Source organism: Nannospalax galili, unplaced genomic scaffold (genome assembly GCF_000622305.1).
Source record: "Nannospalax galili isolate Female #2095 unplaced genomic scaffold, S.galili_v1.0 scaffold1217, whole genome shotgun sequence".
NCBI classification, from domain to species: Eukaryota; Metazoa; Chordata; class Mammalia; order Rodentia; family Spalacidae; genus Nannospalax; species Nannospalax galili.
Window position 1 is genome coordinate 828,816 of NW_008339068.1, and position 6,794 is coordinate 835,609.

The window sequence follows — 6,794 nt, forward strand, 5'->3', positions numbered from 1 at the left end:
ATTAGTCTACATAGTGAGCTCCAGGACAGCTGGGGTTACAGGGAGACCCTGTCTCAAAAAGACCAAAAGAAAATTTTTTAAAAAAGAAGAAAGAAAATACAGAAATGGGACTGGAGAGATGGCTCAGTAGTTAAGAGCACTGACTGCTCTTGCAGAGGACCCGGGTTTGATTCCCAGAACCCACATGGTGGCTACGAACTGTCCTTAACTCCAGTTCCAGGGGAATCTGAAGCCCTCTTCTGACCTCTGTGGCATTGCACAACAAGGGTGCACTCACATACACGTAGGCAAACACTTGTACACATTAAATAAAAATAATAAATAAAATATTTTTAAAAAAAGAAATTCAGGCTAAGCACGGTAGTGCATGCCTTCAATCCCAGCACTGAGAAGGAAGAAGCAGGCGGATCTCTGTGAATCCTAGGACAGCCTGATCTACAGAGTTCCAGGCCAACCAGAGCTACATAGTGAGACCCTGTCTCAAACAACAACACAAAACAGTGAAAATACATAGATTCCAGCATCTTATCCAGTTGATTAAAGGTAGGGGTACCTAGACTTGAACCAGGGACCTCTTGCTCTTTAATTAAGTGTTCTACCCATGAGCTATGGCCCCAGTCTTTGTATGGCTTCTCATTAGCACTCTTCAACCATCCCACCACAGACAGGCTGTGTATTTACAATCCACTGCTGCTTCTACACATTCCTGGAACTGGCAAGCCTTCTCCATTCCTTTACTGCCCTTTCCCAACCTTATCTACTGCTACCCGCATCTCATCTTTCTTAGGTTGTAGTGTGGCCACTACTGTGATCCAGAAAGGACACGTGACTATGGGGCTTTCCCCAAATCCACACTCAGTGGTCAGTGGAACTAGAGCTACCGGACCTGGGTCTTCAGTGACCCTTACCCAGTCCAGGGAGAGCTTCCTCCATACTCCAAGGCCTCAGGCAGATGCTCACTATTTCATTTGATCATTCAGCCACTCAACACTCACAGAGCTTGTTAGGAGCCAGGCCCTGTTGTTTATGTTGAGGACACAGACATAAGCAAGACATTGTTCTCATACCTCAAAGAGTCTTAATCCAAATAGGAGACAACCGCACGAATAGATACCATTCTTAGAAGTGGCAGGAAGCTAAGGAGAGGCCTATGGGACAAAGAGTAAAGAGTATTCCTCCAGGGGGTGTGGTGAGGAGGGGCTTCCTGGAAAGATGGCAAGGAAGAGTTACCCAAGGAAGAGGTCAGTTCCTCAACCCCCACCCTCTAGGTTGGATATCCTATAAGGAGTGAGGCTCATGGGCACTGCCTTGAAGGACAACCTGTGCCAGGGCATGAATGGTGGTTGCCTGAGTGGGCCTCACAGTAGACCCTCTGCTGCCTCTTTTTAGAGGGGAGCACAGAGGCAGGGCCTGAGCACCACCCAGAGCACAAGAGGAACACAGTACAGTGTATGCCTGGGGCATTGCCGAGGGTGGTGCAGGTGACAAGGGCCATTATTTGGCTCCATGTTAATGACAACTTCTGAAGTTTTGCTCTCTGGCATCTAGAAGACTCCCTTGCAAGGGTATACCTGGATTTGAACCAGGGACCTCTTAGTCCATAGTTCTACTCCTGAGCTGTGCACCCAAACCTGTCTTCCTCTCCTGTTTGCACCTATTGAACTGGGCAACTGGCTGCAGATTCCAGGCTGTAGCTGAGCTCACTGTAGGGGCAGCCTTCCCTGTGACAGCCTGGCCCCCTCTGCCATCACTCACCCGATGGTCCACACACTAACATCTTCTATGTGGCAGACACATTCTTTTTCACTTCTGTAACCTCTGCTCTGTCTGCAGGCCTTGGTGTTCCCAGCTTAACAGCTCTAGCTCCCTTCCTGTACTAGGGAGCTGAGGAGCTCTGCATAGATAGATGGGCAGGTCACATGAGCCTAACCACGACCCCAAACTCCAAGACCCAAGATGACCTCTTTTCTCAACTCCTTCCATCTGTGTCATCTACTCTGTTGCTCCACAACCTGCTCAGTATTGTGGAAAAAGAAGGTGAAGCAGCTCTAGATTTCTCAAAAACAAAGAAAAATAACAACAGCCAAAAACCTCCCTGATTGGGGTCTGTTCTAGTTTACTTTTTGTTGCTATGATAAAACACCGATCAAAAAAAGCTTGGGGAAGAAAGGGTTCATTTCACTTACAGGCTGCTGTCTAAGTCCAGGGAAGCCAAGGCAGGAACTGAAGCAGAAACCACAGAGGAACACTACTTACTGGCTTGCTTCCCTTGGCTTGCTCAGCTGCTTTCTTATACAGCCCGGATCCACCTGCCCAGGGATGGCACCACCCGCAGTGGGCTGGACCCTCTTGCATCAATTAGCAAACAAGAAAATGTCCCTTAGACACGCTTACAGGCCAGTCTGATGGAGGTAATTCCTCAGTTGAGGTTCCCTCTTCCCAGTTTGTGTCAAGTTGACAAAAAAACTAACCGGGACAGAGTCAGAAAGGGGTTAAGAAAACACTGAGGTCACTATCTTTTTTCTGCCTTAACCCTTTTGTGTTGTTACAAAAAAATGTCTGCTGCCAGATAAATGATAAAGAAAGGAGGTTCAGGGGCTGAAAAGATGGTTTAGCTGTTAAGAGTTCTGGTAGAGTTTGGTTCCTAGCACCCACATTAGGCAGCTCACAACCACCTGTAACTGCAGTTCCAGGGGACCCCAAACAGGCTCTTGGGTACCCACCCACATATAAATAAACATTTTAAAATAAATATTTCTGTTAAAAGGAGAGTCAGACCAGGTAAACGGATCACACCTGTAATCCCAGCACTTCGGAGGCTGAGGCAGGAATATCAGAAGTTCCAAGCCAGCTTTAGCAACACAGTGAAACCCTCTCACAAAAGAAAAGAAGGAAGGGCGGGCAAGTTGGCTCAGTGGGTAAAGGCACCTGTCTCCAAGACTGATGACCTGAGTTTGATACGAGGGATCCATAAGGTGGAAGGAGAGAGCTGACTCCTGCAAGTTGTCTTCTGATTTCCCCATGTGTGCAGCGGTATGTGCACAATAATAAAGTTGTTTTTTTTTGTTTTTTTTTTTGAGACAGGATCTCACTATGTAGCGCTGGCTGACCTGGAACTTGCTATATGGAACAGGATGGCCTCATCAAACCCACAGAGAATCACCTGCCTCTGCCTCCCAAGTGCTGGAATCAAAAGTGTGCCATCACACCTGGTTACAATATTTTTTTAAGGAAGAAAAGAAAGAAGGATGTGAGAGGGGGAAGTTAAAAAAAAAAAAAGAAATGCATTTGGCTCATGATTCTGGTGGCTATAAAGTCTTAAACAATGTAGCAGGTGTTGAGGGCTCCAGCTTCATTCCAACAGGGCATAGAAGAAAAAGACACAGCAATATGTGAAAGAGACCAGGCATGCAGGGTGCTTTGCTTTATTAAGCCCACTCTGGAACTTATTCAGTCCTGGACCTTTCCATGAATCCTTTCGAAGGCTGGCGTCAGAAAGTAGGTAGCAAACTAGCATGCCAGTTCAGCAGATGGAGCAGCACTGGTCCCTGAGCTGAATGCCCTGGGGCCCTGTTGCCAGTCTGGGATGGGTACCTACCTCTTGGGAGGTCAATGGCTGGCTCCCAGCCCACAGCTGCACCTCCTACCCTCTGTCTCCACTGCGCTATCTCTTCCCGGCACCCAGTCAAGGGGTCAAAAGAGCTTGAGCTTCATGTGGAGAGCTACAAGACTATTTTCCTGGTTTTTGTCAGCAGCATGGAGGAAAGGAAAGAAAAGGTTCTGAGTCTGTGAGACTGGACCTGCAGAGGAGGTGAAGTGTCAGGTAACCACTGTCTAGTTCTATCTCTGGCCAGTACTTCCTATTTTTGCCTTGTCACACCACTCCCCCTGGTGGGGGACTGATTCTGTTTCTCAACACCCATTTCTCCAGCTTCTCATCACTTTTCCTCCCCAATACTCCTGGAGTCCCAAAAGACCACAGGGGGCAACCAGATTTGAACCGGGGACCTCTTGATCTGTAGTCAAATGCTCTGCTGCTGAGCTATGCCCCCCTATTGACAGTGTGAGTCTTCCTAATAGCAGTTCAGCCTTAGCATCATGTTATGTTAACAGTGGTCATAAGTAATAGACATTAAATTTCAACTGATACAAAATAAAAGAAATTCATTGAGCCACAGCAACAGAAATACTAGAAAAGCAGCTGATGCCAGGAATTCAAACGCTGTCAGAATTCTGTCCTGTTTTCTTTGGCTTCCTTTCTTTTCTTTTGTCAGTGTGGGATATGGAGACAGGGTCTTACTGTGCAACTCGGACTGAACTCAAACTTGCTATTCTCCCTCCAGAGTGCTGGGGCTAAAGATATATGCCACAGAGCCCAGCTTTGGTTCCCTCTTAAGTCAGTTTTAATGTTGCAAAGCAGTCTCTCCATGCAGCAGAGATAAGCTCCAACATTTGTAGGTTCACACTTTGACACTTAGGTTTCCAGGAAGAAAAAGGTTTGAGACTTGGATCTGAAAAATCTAGAGAAGGACTCTAGTCTGTTTGAGTGGTTTCTGCATCTATCTATGCCCCACTAGCTCATGCAGGGGGCATAGGTCACAAGAGTGGGATGGAAGGTCTTGGAAGAATTTATCTGATCTGTTCAGAATATGAGTTCATGGAATGGGGAGGAAAGGTTATTCTCCAAAAGAAGTCAGGGATTGGTCAGACATGGTAGCACACAAGTTTAATTAAACCCAGCATTCAGGAGGCAGAGGCAGGTGGATCTCTTTGAGTTTGAGACCAGCCTACTCTACATAGCAAGTTTCTGCTGCGGAGTCACCCAAAGCCCCAGCGGTCAACATTCATTCATCCAAAGCACTCAGAGAGACATGCCTACTGTGCACTTGACCCTAACAAACAGCCAAGGGCAAATGCCTGACAAGCAGAAGGTGTGAGTCAGATGCTATGGGGAACACAGAAGAGAGGACATTAGCTGTAAGCGTGACTGGAGACTGGGGTAATGGGGTATTCTCTATTTAAATGGGTCTTATACTCTGAGAGGCTTACTTAATAGACAGGGAGGTAGGAGAGAAGATGGCCACAGGAGCAAAGGAATGAAGTACAGTCTTTAAAAGGCTTGGAGTGGCTGTGGACTTTGTGCTGATGGGTGGGACAGAAGCCCGGAAAGGAGGTATTTAGACCCAATGGTGTTGTTAGTACAGAAGGAGCCCCAGGTAGAATTAATAAGCACTGTGTTACTATGAGCCTTCAGTGGGACTCCATTGGAGAAAAGGGGCCATCAGAACTGCCAGTGGGTTGGGACTCAAGTCCAGATGTTTTGTCCCTACCCTACTTTTTCATGTGACTGTCCTCCTGTTTTATTAACATTACAGCCCTCTTAGGAGACGAACTGTGGTACTCAGAAAGTGCCTTCAAGGTGTGATCCCCAAAAGGTAAAATCACTGCTGTGGTTGAATTGTGTTGCCTAAAAATAATTGTTGCGGTCAGGTGTGATGTGGCATGCCTGTAGTCCCAACACTCAGGAGGCTGAAACAGGAAGATCAAGAGTTCAAGGCCAGCCTAGGCTACATGTGACCCTATCTCAAAACAAAAAGGTTTTTTGAACAACTCTATGAATGTGATCTTATTTAAAAATAGTGCCTTTGTAGATGTTATTAAGCCAAGATGAAGTTGTTAAGGTGGGCCTAATCCTCTATGACTGCTGTCCTTGTAAGAGGAGAGATACAGACACAGGAAGAATGAGGGTGACTGTGTTGGAGCGGCCAAGTCTCTAAGCCAAGACATTTCCAAGGCTAGCAACCATCACAGAAACTAGGAAGACACAAGGGAGGAAGGGAGAGCGTTCTCAGGGACAGAGCCACACCCACACCTGATTTCACTGTTCTCAAGGAGTCTGTTCTCAGCTGGGCAAAGGCAGGCAGATCTCTGAGTTCGAGGCCAGCCTGGTCTACGTAGCAAGTTCCAGGTCAGCTGTCGGGAGCCGCTAATCATTCAGCTGTGTCAGGCTTGTTTACTGTGTGTGTTATGCACACCAGTATCTAATCTGCCTTATTAGGAATATGTTTATATGGAGAGCCTCACAACACCTACAATAGTGGAAGCCTTTGATCTGACCGCTCCCTGACCCTCAGATACAGGTGGGGAAGAACAGCAGTTGTAACTAATTGAGTTCTTCTGTATGAAAAGACAGTACTGAAATAAATCGGGGCTGCAGTATTCACTGTGAGTCCTCCCAAGCATCTTTTCTGTCTCCTTTCTTTTCTTTCAATCCTCGCTCCCCCTTTCAGGTACTGTCCGTTTTGACCGGCTGGCACCGGCAAGTGGCGCCTGGAACAGAGACCTGAAAAGTAGGGGAAAAAGTGAAGGACACCGCTGGAGAAGTTAAGTGAGTGCACTCCGTACAATTGGGGAGCGGTGAATATTTATCTTGGGAGAGGATGGGGCAAGCAATCAGTCTCTCAGTTTTTGTAAGATATATACTTGGGGCCCTAGGAGCAAAGGCTGAGACTAAAGAGGAGAATCCAATAAGCTATGGCTGGGATAAAAGTGAAACCAAAACTTCCACTCCACCAGAGCCAGATCCACCCTATTGTGAGGACCCCCGTCTGGGGCTAGAAGAGGGATCTCTTGACCCTGAGGATGAGTCTGCCCTAGGAGAGGAGACAGTTGAGTGTAATCAGGAGAAGTGTCCTGATCACTGGGAAATTAAGCAATTAAGGACAGAGTTAGACGCTGTAAAGAAGGAACTGTTAAAGAATAAGGAGAAAAGAATTAGGACCACCCCAACACCC